General features: G+C 47.4%; 2 protein-coding genes across 2 annotated transcripts in view; both read left to right on the top strand.

Annotated features, from left to right (window-relative positions):
• Window positions 1-18578, top strand: part of LOC309558636 (uncharacterized protein) — a 526969-nt gene that overhangs the window by 274726 nt on the left and 233665 nt on the right. The window lies entirely within an intron of this gene.
• Window positions 1-18578, top strand: part of LOC309558803 (cytochrome P450 2K1-like) — a 112723-nt gene that overhangs the window by 78150 nt on the left and 15995 nt on the right. The gene's annotated exons all lie outside the window — the stretch shown is intronic.

The following is an 18578-nucleotide window of genomic DNA, read 5'->3' as shown; positions in this document are numbered from 1 at the left end:
GAGTTCCAGAATCCAATATACGCCACAACTACTGTGTTATGTCCCCAGTGGGGAGATTTAGCCACTTTTGCTTTTGTCTGACAAGAACACAAAGGGAGGAGAATCTCTACACTGTCACAGCAACAAAAATTGTTGTTGCTGCCTGTGTCCCTACAGGGAGATAATCAAATAGATGCAGGCAACAATAAAAATTTGACAAGGGTTCTCAACCCCTGGTACCCAACCTGAAGACAGGGGCTGCATGTGACTCTTTGACTCCATTCACACCTGGGCAATTTGGGATTGTGGCAAAATTCCTGTAATTCTGCCCGCAATCTCAAAAAGCACTACAATGGCAAAACGTAGGTTTAGGTGCCATTATTTTCAATGGTACCTAAAATGCAGTGTGGTCTTGCTGCACATTGCATAAAGCTTGTCGCCCAAAAAGGAGATTCTGGCACGATCTCAAAGCACCAAAGTTTGAATGGGGCCTTATTGTGTGGTCCTGGGGTTGGCCTTGCAGGGAGTAGTCTATGTTTTGGTGCCTACAGTGGCACTCTCTCAATCAACATTGACTATTTTTAATCCTTATGCTGCTGGCATTAGTAAATAGATAAGAAGGTATATTATATTTACTTGTTTTAAACTTTCTTTTTTAAATTTCTTTAGTTACTTCCTGGTTTCCAGGCCTAGGCAAATTATGTCATACACCCCAAGTGTCTTCAGGAGGATAGGAGGGGTTGTCTCTGCTAAACACACCCTCCTGCCTACATGCCTGAGCTAAGGATTCCAGGAAGTAAATGGTACATGAATATCTGTGTTTACTCAAGATGGCCACAGCCAGAAATGCTAGGGGTATTTTTCAAAGTGATTTCTCGGCAAAAATAAAGCATGGTTGCATGGATTAATGGGTGAGTTTGCTTTGAATATTAAAAATGAATGAAATAGCGTTTTCGTTTTTTTAGAGCCCAGATACAGTGAAGATTCACTTTAATCAAACCAGTTAAGGAATTTTATACTGTAACTGCCTTCTAGCAGTTAAATGGTTTGGTTTATTTCTTTTCTAACAATTTTATTTTTATTTTGCACTGTCCATCCCTTTACTCTTGTTAAGTTTTTTCCTCTGATCTTTCATAATCTAAAAAATATCAAGTGTGGAGTAAGTAATTTTTAAGGGAGCTGTGAGAGGTTTGCTTTTTAAGGAGGCAGTAATCGCAGTGATATCTTGCTCTCTAATGTAACCTTTCTTCAATCCAAAAAAATAAATCAAAGCACATGAAAGAGTTCACTGGCATAGTGTATCAAATTACCAAGCTAAGTTTACTTTTTGTTTCTAAAATTCAGCTCTCCTATGTACTGATATATCTGCTTTACAACCGCTCCATTGCAGATTTACTGCTAGAGGGTGGCCATCCTTATAGCAGTGTCCCCCACATTAAATCAGGGTCCCCAGAGCCCCTCCATCAAATCAGTCCCATAGTCCACCCCATAATAAATCAAGGTCCCCAGAGTTCCCTTTACCATTAAATCAAGTTCCTCAGAGTCCCCCTACATTAAATTAGGGTCCCCAGAGTCTTCCATCTTTAAATTGTGGTCTCCAGAGATCCCCCCGAATTACATCAGGGCTCCCAGAGTTTCCCCACATTACATAAACATCAGGGTTCCCAGAGTTTTCCCCTCATTTCATCAGGGTCCCCAGAGTTCTCCCCTTACATTAGGGTCCCCAGATACTCCCACACTTACATCAGGATCCCCAGAGCCCCCCATTCATTGAGGTCCCCAAAGTCCTCCCTTACATTAGGGTCCCTAGAGCTTCCCATTAATTCAAGGTTCTCAGAGACCCACACACTTACATGAGGGTCCTCGGAGTTCCCCCTTACGTCAGAGTCCCCAGAGTCCCTCCTTTTACATCAGGGTCCTCATTCCACCCATTATTAAATAAGGGTTGTATATAAAAAGTTGAGCTAAATAATCAATAAATAGACAAGTAAATGTCCATTAGTGAGTCCATAAATAAATAGTGATGTGAAGAAACAGGAGGTTATCAATTCGAGGCTCCTGATGGTGTTATGCTTACCAAAAAGCCAAATATAAATGGCAGGAAATCTAGGTCAGAAATCGTGATGTCTTTAACCAATGGAAACCCTTATGGAACTCCCAGGAAATTCAGATGTATGGTGTTCATAAAATGAGAAAAAAGAACGCCATAGCGAAAAACCAAACAACAAAGGAAATTATAAAAGGTAAGATGCACTCACATAAAGAGTACAATGCCTTCACCAGTGAATCTCACCAATAAGTGAATCAAACTCATGCAGGTACTCCTTACCAAATAAAAGAGGAATGTGCTCATTAAATGATAGCAAAGGATTGCTGACAGGCAAACAGACTTATGGAATCCACCACCAATCTTAGCTCTTCTTACCAGATCCCCAATGGTTATGTGCATATAGTATGTTCTGATTATAGACATAGACTCCAAATGAATAAACGCTGATAGGTGAGTCAAGCACATACAGGTACTCCTTACCGAAATAAAAATATAGTGTTCATAAAATTCCAAAATGTCGCTGACAGGTAAAGACTAATGAATCCACCACCAATCTTAGCGCTTCTTACCAGATCACCGGAGGATAAGCGCATATAACATATGTTCTGATGTTATGGGAAATCTGCTGGCTCCAAAAACTCGCTCAAGGTATTGGTCCCCAAGTAAATGTCACCAATATAAAACAGAAGAGGGGAATGCCATAGCATAAAATCCAAGAGACTTTTATTGTAAAAAATAAAAATACCACTCACATGCAGGATAATATAGTTCGCATAGATGTATAAGCCGCCGGCTGGTCGGCTATGCTCGCCTGCACTTCCTGGACGCTAGGGGGTGACGTCAGCACGCTGTGTCCTTATGCGTTTCGTCACAGATGACGTTTTCACCTTTGAAATCAGGGTCCTCAGATTTCCTCCACATTAATTCAGGGTCCCCAGAGTTCCGCCACATTAAATCAGGGTTCCCAGATTCCCCCTACTATAGGGTCCCAAGAAACTCCACACACTTACAGCAGGGTCCTCAGAATTCCCCCTGCATTAAAACAGTGTCCCCAGAGTCCACCCCGCATTAAATTAAGGTCCCCAGAGTCACCGCTACATTAAATCAGGGTCCCTAGAGTCTCCCCACATTTAGACAGGGTCCCTGGAGCCCCCAAAATTACATAAGGGTTCCCAGAGTTCCCCCTGTATTACATCAAAATGAGGTTACTTAGAGTTCTCCCCTCATTAAATCAGGATCCCCATAGTCCCCCTTATTAAATCTGGGTCCCTAGAGTTCTCCCCTTACACAAGGGTCCCCAGAGACTCCTCACGCTTACATCGGGGTCGCCAGAGCCCTCCCATACATCAGAGCCCCCCTTTCATTGGGGTCCTGTGCAGGGGGTTGCTGACCCCTGCTGTAGAGAATTCAGTAACGTTTTCATTCTCCAGAGGTTTGAATCTTATTTTGTTCCATGACTCAGGTCCTTCACATCACAGCTCCCTTTACATCAGTGTCTTCAGTGCCCTCGTTCACATCATAGACCTCCCCTTTCACATCGCAGCCCCCCCACCTTTCATCACAGTCCCCCCGCTATTACACATCAGAGCCCCTCTTCCTCACATCTCAGTCCCCAAACATCATAGCCCCCATCTCTAAAATCACAATTCCCCTTGCAATCAAAACCCCCCCACATCACAGCTCCCCCCTTCTAACATCACAGCCACCTTTGCAATCACAGCCCCCCCCTCCCATTTCAGCTCCTATATCACTGCTCCCCCCTCTCACATCACAGCCCTCCATATCAATGCTTCCCCCCTCTCACATCACAGTCCCCCATATCACTGCTCCCCCCGGTCACATCACAGTCCCCCATATCACTGCGCCCCCTCTCACATCACAGCCCGCCATATCACTTCTCCCCCATCTCACATTACAGCCCCCCATATCACTGTCCCCCCCTCTCACATCAAAGCCACCCCATATCACAGCACCCCCTCTCACATCACAGACCCTCCTTCTCACATCCTAGCCCCCCCATATCAAAGTTCCCCCCAAAGACCGCTCTCCCTTAAAAACACAGCCCCCCCCCCATGAAATCATAGTCTCCACTGCAGTTACAGCTTTTCCATCTTCACTGTCCTACCTCAGTATGTCAGAGGGCACTTAGCAGCCTGAACTCTTCTCCTGCCACCACCACTGCTGCTGTTAAAACTCGGAGACACAACAGGGTGGATTCCTCTTCTGTATATGTATTTTGCTGCTGCTGCCATTGGCGCTGTTAAGCTCACAGCGGAGGGTGGGAGACACAACCGGGTGGATTCCTCTTCTTTTATGTATTTGGCTGCTGCCAGTGCTGCAGCTGTTAAACTCACAGCAGAAAAGAGGGTGGGAGGAATGGAAGGTTTGCACTGAGGGCGGGAGCTAGCCAACACTTCTTAACAAGCGGAAGGTTGGGCAGCTCCTGCTCCCCGTGTAAAAGTCCCATATCTTCCTCCTTCTCCACTGCTGCCAGTTTAACAGCAGTGGCAGTGGCAGGCAAATACATATACAGAAGAGGAATCCACCCTGCTGTGTCTCCCGCCCTCCTTTGTAAGTTTTGAACAGCAGCAACGGCAGCAGCAGGAGAAGAGGTCAGGCTGCTAAGTGGTGAGGCCGCGGTCTGGATAAGACTTTCACTTGGTTATTATCCAGACTGCGGTCCACCATTTAGTGGCACCTGGTATAGATGATGATGGAACGATGGCCGTTAGAGGAGAGGAAAAAAAAGCAAGAAGAAGGGGGCGATACAAGAAGCAAAAAAAGAAGGAGAGAAAAGATACCGGGATCTTGATGCTGCCTTTCTGGTTGTGATGTCAGCAGCTACACAGACTCAGGTGACATTTTATAATATTTTCTTTCACTCATTCCCTGGGCAACTACTTATAAGCTTATGTACTGTAGGTTGGTGACAGGATGGGTAGGAGAGCTGGGCTACAACAGACAGTAACCACCCAAAGGAGAAGCAGGTTATTATATGGTAGGAGGAAGAGAGTTTTGGCTGCACTAGGGAATTGACTCTTTCTGGAGGGGACAAATTCCCTAGCAAGCAAGACACTTTACAGGTAAATAAAAAATGATTTATAGAAATGAAAAATGCTACAAGTTAGCATTTCAGTTATTGGGTTTTCTGCGCTTTTACCTGCTATTTGTTTAAGTTGGTGGCAAGGACTCTTTAACTCCTTGTAAACCAGGCAGCTGGGTGGATCTCAACAATATGGTTGGGATCTTTCAAGAGCCTGAAGTGGTTTTGTGACATCAACTGATAGTGGGCAATTGCCTGCTTTTATCTGACGCTGGGAAATAGGAGAGCAAAACTTAGTGTACTCCTGTGACTCTGAATAGAAGTGTGACCATACAATGCAATGGCACTGACCTTAACAGCTGGCAAGCTCTAGAACCACCCGATCACTTTTTTTTTTTTTAAAGGTATTTTATTGGTATTGCAAAACACACAAACATCAATTCCAAACCAGTGACAACAAAATATCAGGTTACAGTAGGTAGCAAACGACAGGAGATGCGTAAACCAGGAGTACATACCCATCCAAGCATCCGACATAATAGAACAGCAAGGAATTGAGTCAACAGAAAAATAACCACCCCAAACCAACCCCTCCCCCCCCCAACCATCCGACCATATGGAACCATAATCTAGTAGAAGTACCAGCATAGCAGCATAGCCTACAGGGGCTGAGCCAAGGCCTGGCTATACCCTGGAACAGGGGTTCTCCTCAGAAAACAAACCCTACTACACCTCCAAGGAGCCTGAGACTGAGTCCACCCAAACTAGCCAAATTTTGTTAAATTTCTTGGGACAACCCCTAGCTAGATAAGTAAGCTTGTAGAGAGGTAGTGCGTTGTTAACAAGAGAGACCCAAGCCTCCACAGAAGGAGGGTCAGGACTCTTCCACCGTAGTGCAATCAATCTTTTAGCATAAAAGAACAAGATTCGTGACAGCACCTTCTGAGACTGCCCAAGGCTCTCCTCCGACAGGTAGCCAAGAAGGCACCTATCCGGAGAACAGATATTCGGAAGAGCCAGCTTCTCCTCCATGAGTCAGCAGACCCCCTTCCAAAAGACCTGAATGTTGGGGCAGACCCACACCATATGAAAGAAATCCCCTAGGGGCCTGGCATCGAGAACATGCGGCAGAAGGGAGCCTACCCATACGATGTAGTCTATATGGAGTATAATATATCCTGTGCAAATAATTAAGCTGCACCACCCTATCCCCAGCCGCTATAATTCCCTCAAACTGGGATTCCAGAAATTCATCCCACACCTCCTCCTCCAACTGGGGCAAGTCCTTGCCCCACCTGTCCCTGATTCTGGCCATCTTACCATCCTGATCCAAACTGAGCAAAGTGTAATATCTAGAAATAAGCTTACTATGATTATCAGCCAAGAGTTCCTTCTCCAGGCGGGCCACAGCCAGGTGTACCCCTCTAAGACCAAATTGTGCTGCCACTGCATGTATAAGTTGCTGGTACAGGAACCAGCAGGAAGAGGGCACACCCAGCTCCAGCCTAAGGATCGGGAAAGACTTGAACTCATGGTCTGCAAACAGTTGATGTGCATACTTCAAATCAAAGCTCGCCCACCTGCGGGGATCAGACAACTTATACAGTTCAGGGAGCCCAGGGTTATACCACAGCAGAGCATTTGGAGAATCATTAAAGGAGGAACCCCCAATACGTTTGTTGCAAATCTGCGTAATTTTGTAGGAAAACTTCAAAATCTCCGCACCCCCCGAAGGATAAGGACCCTTCCGGTACAAAGAGTTAAGAAGGGCCTCATATGAGCCCATAACAGCTGCCGAGGTCGTAACCGCAGCGTTTGGGAGGTCCGGGAAGAACCAAGCATGTACATGGGTCAGTTGGGCCGCCAAATAATACACCTGAAGGTCAGGGACCACCAGCCCTCCAGCATTGGCAGGGAGCTGCAGAGTTCGGAGTGATAGCCTCGCCGGCTTCCCACCCCAGATAAACGATAGTAGGAGAGACTCGATAGCCTTAAAAGAGACTTGGGGAGATACACCGGGGCCTGCCAGAAGAGATACAGAAAGCGAGGTAAGTATACCATTTTAAAGATATTGATCCTCCCCATTAAGTTCAGCGGCAACTTGATCCAGGTGGACAGTGTCAACTTAAGTCTCTGAATCAGCGGAGTAATATTATTTTCAACATAAGAGCTGACCGGCTGTTGAACCGTCACCCCCAGGTATTTAAATGAGGAAACCACCTTGAGCGGATGCGGAGTGCGCAGCGTGGGAACCAAAGTAGGATCAAACGGAAAGATCACCGACTTAGTCCAATTAACCCTAAACCCAGAGTATCGGCCAAAGTCGTCGATCACCTGCAACGCAACTGTCAAAGACTCAGCAGAGTCTGCCAGATAGAGAAGCATAACGTCAGCATAAAGGGAAGTTTTTTCAACTAGATCACCTATCCTACATCCCTTAATCCGCCCATCCCCCCTCAATAGGGCCGCCAAGGGTTCAATGGCCATGGCGAACAGCAGGGGTGATAAAGGACACCCCTGCCTGGTGCCACAACTCACAGAGAACGGTTCAGTGACAATATTATTGACACGAATCCGCGCCATCGGGGAGTTATAGAGTAGTTTAACCCAGCCCAAAAATTTAGGTCCAAAGCCCAGCCGAGCGAGGACCGCAAACAGGTAAGGCCATTCCACTGAATCAAATGCCTTATGAGTATCCAAAGACACTACCACCCTAGCGTCCGAGGCCTCCGAAGGCAACTGAAGATTCGTGAAGAGTCTGCGCAGGTTTATCGCCGTAGAGCGCCCGGGAATGAAACCGGTTTGATCCGGGTGGATAAGTTTAGAAATAACCGAATTCACTCTACGGGACAACACCTTGGCCAAGATCTTAACGTCCACATTAATCAAAGAAATAGGACGATAAGACTCACATTGTGTAGGATCCCTGCCCGGCTTTGGGATCAAGACTATGAGGGCCTCCCGAAGAGAGGGAGTGTCAAAAGCTTCTCTATACATGGTCAACAGGCGCGGAGTGAGGAGTTCCGAATAAGCGCGGTACCACTCAATCGGAAAACCATCTAGGCCCGGTGTCTTATTGGCAGCAAAAGAAGCCACCGCGGCCCCTATCTCCTCGGCATAGACCGGGGCGTCCAATGCCAACCTATCCTCTGCTCCCAGTTCGGGCAGCTGTATTTGCAGCAAATAATCATCCAGCTCCGCCGTGGTATAAGAAACCTGAGAAGTATACAAGGACTTAAAAAAGGAGATGAAAGCCGTCGTAATATCCTCCCTAGAGGTGCACAAGCGAGAGTCCGCATCATACACAGCCGATATGGCCGTAAAAGGGTGTTCAGAGCGAGCAAGATAAGCCAAAATTTTACTATTTTTATCCCCATATTCAAATATACGTTGTTTTTGATAAAGTAATTTTTTCTGAGTTTTTTCAAGGAGCACTAAGTCTAATTCTCGCCAGAGAGAATAGTTGGAGGAGGAGGGGTTCCTAACATATTCCAGCTCTGCCGCCGTCATTTACGCTTGCAGGGACTCTACCCGCCAGGCCCTATCTTCCCTCAACTGGTGAATAACCCCTGCAACCGTACCCCTCATGGAGGCCTTGAAGGCGTCCCAGACAATAGCCCCAGCAGCCGTCTCCGGATTAACCCGCCAGAAGTGGGCAATCTCCTTGGCCGTGGCATTAAAAAAGATTTCCTCCGTCAACCACAGGGGGCTGAGCCGCCATGTTTGAAGGCCCCGTGTCGCAGAAAGGCCAATTCGTATCAACATAGGAGAATGGTCCGAAATAGCCCTGGGCAAATACGAGGCAGCCAACAGTTTGGGGAGCAAATCCAGAGACAGCAAACACATATCAATCCTAGACAGAGTTTTATGAGTAGCTGAGTAGCAGGAGTATTCCCTTATATCCGGATTCTTCCAACGCCAGCAGTCCACCAGGTTATACCTGGCTAGAGAGGCTGCCAACGAGGAAGAAGGACCATCCTCTCCAGGACAACGGTCTAAACCAGGAGATAACACAGAATTGAGGTCCCCGGCAAGTACCACCGGTCCCTCCGCCACCAGGAGAAGCTGGGACATCAAGGTGTCCCAGAAAGCCAGGGTAAACGGAGGGGGTACATAGATAGATACAAAGGTATATACCACATTATTAATAAGTAGGAGCAAGATTACATAACGACCATAAACATCAGTGATCACTTGTTTAACCGAACATCCTAAGGAGCGGGCAACCAAAATGGATACACCTCTAGCATGGGTAGAGAATGTGGCATGAAAAGTATACGCCACAAAGGCCCGTTTAAGAGCCATAGTCTTGGAGCCAGTCAGGTGAGTCTCTTGCAAAAAAACAATATGTGGTTTGTATTTCTGAATATAATTGAACACTAAAGCCCTCTTAACACGATCATTCAAGCCCCTGACATTCCAGGACAGGAGTGTCAACATCTCCTCAGCCATCCGAGCAGAAGAGACAACGACATCCCCCGCCAGGGAAGGGAGCGCCTCCAGCGGGCACCAGGGTAAAAGCTCGCCGTAAAGGCCACAGTGAACCCAGAAAAGTAAAAAAGAAGCATACTGGTAAAACATAAAAGTACATAGGTCGGATAACAGTCCCCAGAAAAAAAGAACAAAAAGCCCCTTCCCCCCACCCTGTTCGCAACCCCAACTGTCACGAACCTACACCCCAAACCAAAGGTAGAACTGTAGGGAAAGTACTTTAATCATGTGGACCTCTGGGCCACAACAAAATCCACGGATAGGTAGCATCCAAACTGCAGGAGTAGAGAGGCCTCAAATACAGGAGTCCGCCAGGCCCATCAGCAGAAAGGGAAAAACAAAAATTGTTTCTTGGCAACAACCAAAAAATAACAGGATATTAGAAAGGATCTTGAACAATGGAGCTCCCTGACCTCAGCTTTAATAACAACATCATAACCATATTCCCTGACTTCTCTGCATCTACGCAAAAACAGCGGGCTGCTTTTATGGGGGTGAAGAAAAGGCTTAGGGACCGCCACCTCCCGTACATGATGCTTTATCCTGCAAAGCTTAGAGTGGTGCATAAAGGCAAAGTACATTTCTTCTTGGATCCCGCTGATGCTGACCAATGGCTGGAATCGCTGGGCAGAGCCTGATCCCTTGATGGCTGACGAAATGTCCCTGCAGTGCTGTGTTACCTCTCCTGTTGGGGTGATTTGCTGGTCGGACGTGAGGTATATTATGTCACTTTCAAGTTCAAAACTGGTTACTGTAGTCGAGTAAGCAGCTATTCAAGCACAATATGTACTTGATTAGTTGCAGTGGAGGGCAGGGGGGACATTGAGGGTCTAATAGACTCCTGATGTCTCTATAAAGAGAAACTGTCACCTACCCAATTCTATCACATAGGGGGTTTATTAACTTTTTTGAGATAGGAATAAAGTTAAACATAGTAAAAAAAAAAACATAAAAAATCATAAATTAACTAATATAATGTTTAACCTCCCTGGCGGTATTCCCGAGTGTCGCTCAGGGTTAATATACAATTCCAAAAGCGGAAACCTCGAGCCACACTCAGGATTACCCCACAATCAAATTTACCTTACACTGCGATCCCTTGCCGTCCTCCTTCGCCGTCCTCCAGCCATCCTCCCGCTGTATCAAGCCATTTTACCACAGGTTTTCACCTAGTGTCTTTTCCAGTGCCCTGCCTGTACTTTTGTGTTTTTTTGTGCCTGGAAAATTGAGAACGTCCATGGTGTCCAAAAAAGCGTTCTTTTAACTCAAAAGGGCTATTAGACGAACTGGAAAACAGCAACAATTAATCGGAATTGTTTGAAGAACTAAGCGATAGTGATTCCTTGGAACATTCATCATCAGGTACTGAAAGTGACGACAGCAACGATTCTGTGACTGAGCTCAGCGATGTGAGAACTTGGTGCTCTATTGACTGCGGATCAGGCAGCGCCCCCAAGATTCCCATTTACTGGAGCACCTGGTATGAAATTTGACATTGACTATGACAACCCCTTGGCATACCTACAATTATTTCTGACCGATGGGGTTATTGAAAAAATAGTTACCGAGACAAACCGGTACAAAGAGCAACAATTGGCTACGCATCAGAAGTTTTCAAGATGCAGAAAGTGGGGACCAGTGACCAAAGATGACATTTGGAAATTTCTGGGCCTAAAAATTCTTCAGGGAGTTGTGGGGAAACCCCTGCAGAAGTGGTATTGGACAACCACTCCATTCTTTGGCACGGTCATGTCAGAGTACAGATCCCCCCTCATAATGAAATATCTCCACTTCGAAAACAATGAAGAATTTGATGAAACTACTCATCCTGCACCAAAACTAAAGAAAATTTGGGAAGTATTTCAAATGATTCTACAGAATTTCCAATGGAGCTATGTGCCAGTAAGAGACATCAGCATAGATGAAAGTCTAATGGTCTACAAGGGAAGGCTCAGCTGGGTGCAATACATTGCATCAAAGAGGGCACGATTTGCCATAAAATCCTACTTGCTATGCGAATCATCAACTGGCTACATTTTGAATTCAGTGATATAAACTGCAAAAGGAACAAAATTCGATCAAAAATACAGCAATTATGGAATGGCCACATCTTCTGTTCTTTCACTAATAGAGTCATTGCTAAATCAGGGCTATTGTGTAACAACTGACAACTTTTATACATCTCCTGAACTATATGAGGTTCTACTGCAAAACAAAACTGATGCCTATGGAACCGTAAGGGCTATCGGCGTGACATGCCGCCAATGTTTGGCAAAAAGAAGCTCAGGACAGGAGAAATGGTTGCCTGGCAGAAAGGCAAAATGATGGCACTGTGATGGCTGGACAAGAAAGATGTGTGCCTAATGAGTACAGTGCATAATACCTCCACTGTTATGGTACGCATGAAAGGTGGGAAAGAAGTCATGAAGCCACAAGTAGTGATAGACTACAACAACACCGTGGGAGGTGTCGACAGAGCCGACCAAGCAATGACATTCTACCCAGCAATGAGGAAACAGCAAAAGAACTACTATAAGAAGATCTTCCGGAATCGTCTTGAGCAATGCTTGTGGAATGCCTACATTCTGCTAAAAAAAAAAAGAGTGACAAGCCTGTGATTCATTCGGACTTCATTTGGAAAGTTGCAGAACATATCTTTCTGAATCACCAAACACCATCAATGGCTGGGAATAGATCTGGACGTAGTGCTGTTGGCGTTGTCAACCCGGACTGGTCGTCACTTCATGGACTACATCCCACCAACTGGGAAAAAGTCAGCACCTACACGGATGTGCGTGGTTTGTTGCTCGAAGAGAGATGACAGTGGAAGGAAAATAAGAAAGGAAACCAGATTCTACTTTCCTGATTGTGACGTCGGACTTTGTGCAGTCCCATATTTCAAAATCTTTCATACCCGAGATGTTTACTAAACCTTTATTACAGTGACTAGTAATATCGCATCCCTTGTGTGTACACATTTCAGTGTTTTTGGTTTGATTATATTATTGAATAAAATGTATTCTTATTATATTATAATTTATGATTTCGTGTTTCAAACTTTATCATACCCGGGATGTCTGCTAGACTCTTGTTTGGATAGATTTAAGTGAGTTATTCCTAAGAATTACAGGCCTAATATATAAAACAACAGATTTCCTTGCAAAACAATGTACTGCAGTGCTTTTAGATCAAAAATTCTGACATAATCAGACCGCCAGGAAGGTTAAAGCACCACCATCACCCTCCTACACACCCCAATTATAACACTAAACTTAGGGCAAGCATGTGTACGTAAACATAAATTGTGCAACACATCATCACAAACATTTGAGAGAGAGCTAAGATTCTATGGCCATAATTCATTGTTAACTCCAAAGCGATAACCTGTAAAGCTTTTGCATTTGCACATGCTCAGTTTTAAGGCTTGATATGTTAAATATATGTTTACCCTAGGCAACCTCATCCTTTATATTTTACCAAAAAACTGGATATAACATTGTGTTTAACCACTTGCGGACCAGCCACCGAAGTTATACTGCGGCAGTTTGGCTCTGTTAAGCAAAAGGACAACCCTGGTGTTAACCCCTTCTCTGCCAGTGTCATTAGTACAGTAACAGTGCATATATATAGCACTAATTACTGTAGTAATGTCACTGGTCCCTGCGAAAGTGTCAAAAGTGTCAGTTAGGTGTCTGATCTGTCCGCTGGAATGTCGCAGTCCTGCTAAAAATCGCTGATTGTTGCCATTACTAGTAAAAAAAAAAAAAAAATGACATAAATCTTTCCCCTAGTTTGTACATGCAATAACTTTTGCGCAAACCAATCAATATACTCTCCATGATCATATCTATTGGAGCCAGATCCAGAGTATCTAACCATTTGTCCCATATCTTTTCATATTTATGCAGGGTTTCCCTGTGTTGATATATACGTTTTTCAAAACGCATAGTAGTACCCATCTGCTCAAGCCACATTTTAGATGTGGGTGGATCAGGCGAGATCCAAAGTATAAGTCTATATGCCTGAAATAAGGCCCTTGCTGCTGCTTCCTTCAAAAATGTATCTTGGAGGGGCGTGGCCGGGATGTAGAAGGCGCCGGACGTGTTCTTGCAGAGCTCCTCTCCATCCTGATCTTATCCGGCTCCATCCACGGCCCCTGCGCCTTGGATCACGGCGGTTTTGCCCTCCTCCGCATCGGGCACAGGTGGGGCACGAATGCCGGGGAGAAAATCCGGGGTTTCAACACCGACCCCGTGGCCTCAACGATCGGTCCCACTGCGAGGCGCGAAAGCGGCCGCCGCCATCTTGCAGGTGCAGGCCTCCTCTTCTTCCTCTGCAGCCACAGGCGCCCGAGCCTCCTCAAAGTCAGGGAAGATGTCTGCGGGGGTTGGGAACCCTCCTCTGGCACAGCCTATGGACTCAGGTACCGAGGGGTCATTACTGGGGACCGCTGGACAGACTGGGGGGTCACCTGGAGGGGGGGATATCACTGCTCCCATCCTGGCTGCTATAGATGCCTCAAAAACTGCCCTGAGGCTCCGGATTGACCACCTGGCCTCTGAATGCACCCTGATCCGCCATGATTTGGATAAAATCAGGGGGTGCCTGACTGAGACTGAAGGCCGGGTGTCTGAGGTGGAGGATGTCACCGCTTCCCATTCGGCACAACTCATTGCCATGCAGGCCCAGGTGAATGCTATGGCAGACAAGATGGAGGATGCTGAGAACCGACAGCGTAGCAACAATATCAGGGTGGTCGGATTGCCAGAGAAGGCTGAGGGATCTAATTCTACATTGTTTGCTGAGAAATTCTTTTGTGATCTACTCAAATTGCCTCCCCCTCCCCCGACATATGTGGTGGAAAGGGCCCATAGGGTTCCCACGGGACCTCGGCCGCCCGGGGCCCCCCCCGCGCCCGTTTCTGGTCCGCTTTTTGAACTTCCGTGACAGGGATCGGATCCTCTCTGAAGCCAGGAAACAGGAGGAACTGCAGTTTGAGAACAGCAAGATAATGTTATTTCCTGATTTCTCTGTGGAAAAACAGAAAAAACGCAGATCCTTTACTGAAGTGCGCAAACTCCTGAGAACCAAGGGCCTGAAATATGGCATGATGTACCCGAGCCGCCTGTGTGTGGATTACAAGGGATCCGTCCTTTTCTTCAATTCGGCAGGAGAGGCTGCAGACTGGTTGGAATCCATTTAATCTCCTCTGGTGCACCTGCTCTCCTGGATGGTATGGGGCTCTTAGGGCCCTGCTTCGCTGTACCCCCTATTTGCAGCTCCTGTCTACGCACGGTCTGACTCCTCATTAGCTGATGGGGGGGCATCTATAGTTACTGCATTGATGATCCTGCCCTGAAGTTTCCTGGGTTGCCCTGGGTTAGATCCTTGCATCTATCCCTGGGGCTGTGGAGTGGTTTACAGTTCATTGGAGCTCTGTGTGCTACACGTCGTTGAACTTGACTTTTTTTCAGCTTGGTTTTTTTACCTTTTCTTCGACCTACTTACAATTTTGGTTTTTTTTTTCTTTTACCCTTTTTATTTTTCGTTTTGGACCTTTTTGACTTTATTTTTCCCCCCTTTTGCTTTCCTTCCCTTTTTGGGGACTGACGATCTGACAGCCCCCTTTTTGGGGCTGCCTTTGGTGGACACGAGTAACACCGGCTGCGGTTCTATGTTGCAGCCATGCCTTTAAATTTTTTGCTGGGTTTTGGGATTAGGCTGGATACCCTGTTGCACTTTTTCTTGTTTCAGGTTTGGGTATCACAGCAGGGACGTTTTTGTTCTTGGCTCCAGGCTCCATCCGGTGGTCACTGTTTTTTTTATTTATGTGTATATATTGCTGAATGTCTGGATGGAGTTGGGGGATCGGGTTGGTCCTCGGGCTGTGCTTGGTCCTCCGGCTCCCTCCTGCTATGTGCCCCTCTGCTGTTCTATGGCTGAGCTACTTAAGATTATGTCATGGAATGTGCGGGGTCTCAATGACAAGGTGAAACGCACAGCCATTTTTCGGTATATTAAATCTGTTCAACCTCATGTTATCCTCCTCCAGGAGACGCATTTGGATGGAGGCAGGGTGCTTGCTTTGAAGAGGCCTTGGATTCAGAGGATCTTCAACGCCACATACTCCACGTATGCCCGTGGGGTGTCTATTTTGCTGGGAAGGAATGCACCCTGCTCGATTCAAAAGGTAATTACGGATCCTGGCGGACGATATGTTATTGTTCTCCTGGAGATTTTTCACCGGCAGGTGGTACTGGTGAGTGTCTACTTACCTCCCCCGTTCCACTCCCAAATTCTGGTAGATCTCCTGGTGATCTTGGCCCCTTATATGCACCTTCCTCTAATCATGGCGGGGGATTTCAATGCTGTTCTGGACGGCGGGCTGGACTCCTCTAACCCGGGTAGACTGTCGTCCCCTGAACTTGTGTCCTGGTCTTCCGCGGCTCATCTTACGGAGTTGTGGCGCTGGAAAAACCCTGGGGTACGTGGCTACTCCTGCTGGTCTGGGGTGCACAGAACGGCGTCCAGGATAGATTTGGCTTTTGCTAATGAGCCTTGTCTTACTTTGGTCCAGGATGCCACATATTTGGCGGGTGGTCTCTCCGATCATAACCCACTGCTGCTGACTCTGCGGGTGGGAGCGGGTGGGACTAGGGGTGCATGGCGCCTTTCGCCAGGTTGGCTGCAGACGGAAAAGGTGATGCAGCAGGTGGAGCCCCAGATGCCTGCATATTGGGAAGATCATGCCTCGTCCACGGCTGGGGTAGTCCTGTGGGATGCTTTCAAAGCGGTTATGCGGGGTCATTACATCTCGTCCCGTAGGGAGGCTAATGCTGATAGAGAGGCTGTTCTGCTGGAGGTCCGTAGGTTGGAGGAAGAATACTCGGCTACTCCGGGACCGGCGGCCTATGCGGCCCTGGAGGAGGCCAGGAGGCGTTTGGCTTTGTTGGATACTGATTTTGCGCATGCCAACCTTAAACATAGAGCGGAGTCACTTTTTGAGAAGGGGGACAAAAATGGTAAGCTGTTGGCTTTTTTGGTGGCAGATCAAAGGGCTTCGGTAAGTGTTCCATGCATTAAGTCTAGTTCAGGGGAACTGATTAGGGACCCGGGGGAGATCTCCCGGGTCTTTATGGATTACTACTCTGACACCTATTCACCCCTGCCTGCGTATGACCTGGAGGAGTTGGAGCGCCTTTTGTCTGGATTGCCGGTTCCGGTCTTGGAGGGTGAGGACAGTGCGTGGTTGGACAATGACATCACGTTGAAGGAAATTGAGAAAGCCATCTCTTCCTTCCCCCCCAATAAATCGCCGGGCCCTGATGGGTTCCCGGTGGAGTGGTATCGGCAGTACTCGGACTCCTTGGCTCCCAGGCTCCAGGCTTTGTATGCTGCGTGCTTCGATCAGGGGGCCCTGCCGGGTTCCATGCTCGAGGCGTATGTTGTTCTCCTGCCCAAGCTGGGTAAGGACCACACCCTGTGTTCCTCCTACCGCCCCATTGCCTTGCTCAATGTGGATCTCAAGATACTCACAAAGGTCTTGGCTACTAGGCTGGCAGTGGTCCTGCCTTCCCTGGTGGACATTGATCAGACCGGGTTCATGCCGGGCAAGTCCACGGACACCAACCTTCGACGCTTGTTTACTCATTTACAGGTGTCCCATGCCTCTGTTGGCACTAGAGTGGTGGTGTCGCTGGACATTGCCAAGGCCTTCGACATGGTGGATTGGGTGTACATGGGGGTGGTGCTGAGGCGCATGGGGTTTGGTCCTAAATTTTGCAAATGGATTTCCCTCTTGTATTCTTCCCCACGTATGGCGTTGAAGATTGGATCCACCCTGTCTCCCTTTTTTGAGGTAGGTAGGGGGACTAGGCAGAGCTGCCCTCTTTCGCCCTTTCTGTTCTCCCTGATGATTGAACCCTTGGCTATTGCATTGCGTGCGTCTCCGGAGGTGGGGGCGCTGGAAGTGGGCTCCATTAAAGAGTGCCTGGCGCTTTATGCGGATGATATGCTTTTATTTTTGAAGGATCCCAATGCTTCCCTGCGGGCGGTATTCATTATCCTGGACACTTTTGCAAAGTTTTCCGGCCTAAGGGTTAATTGGGATAAATCCACCATGCTCCCTATTGATCCTGGTGCCATTGCTGCAGCTGATGGAGCGTTGCCATTGAAATGGGGGACTGAGTTCACCTACCTGGGAGTCAGGGTGTCGGCGAGGGTGGCGGACTATCTCAATCTGAATCTTCACCCATTGCTGGAGGTCTTTAAACGCAGGGCGGAGGTGTGGCGCGACTTACCTTTGTCGGTTCTGGGGCGCATTAATTTGGTGAAGATGAAACTCCTCCCTGTCTTTCTGTATTTCCTTAGAAATTCTCCGGTGTGGGTCCCGCGTTCTTTCTTCCGCCGCGTTCATGGCCTGATAGGTTCTTTTATCTGGGGTACCTCTCCTCCTAGAATTGGTATGCAGGTGTTACAGGAGCCCTGGGGTCAGGGGGGACTGGCTTTACCTGATCTTTATAAATATTTCCTGGCCGGGCAAGGAGTGGTGGCACGGCGCTGGCTTACGGGGGACGATGGGGACTCTGCCACGGTGCTGGAGGTGGCTGTTTTGGGCTCCTACGAGAGTCTTCGACTTTTATTGCATCGGGGGTCCAGGGCTAAATTTGAGCTGACGGGAACGATGCGTTCCACCATCAAAACCTGGGAACAGATGCAGGTGCTGGTGGAACCAGGAGCAACTGGTGTTTCCCCGGCCTCCCCATTGTGGTGGAACCCCAAGTTTCCTCATTTTGCCTCGATCCCTGATCCTGCCCTCTGGGCCGTTAAGGGGGTGAAGTTGCTGGGGGATATTGTCTCTGGTGGGGAGCTGTGCACCTTTGATGCCCTGAAGGCGCGTTATGATCTTCCAAATAGGTATTTTTTTTGCTATCTTCAAGTTCGCCATGCATTTGTGGCACAGTTCGGTTCCTCCCGAGTTGTGATTAAAGCTTCAGCTCTTGAAACGGCGATACA

This window comes from Pelophylax lessonae, assembly GCF_965119305.1.
Source record: "Pelophylax lessonae genome assembly, chromosome: 6".
NCBI lineage: Eukaryota > Metazoa > Chordata > Amphibia > Anura > Ranidae > Pelophylax > Pelophylax lessonae.
This window is presented reverse-complemented; position numbering and strand designations above follow the sequence as displayed.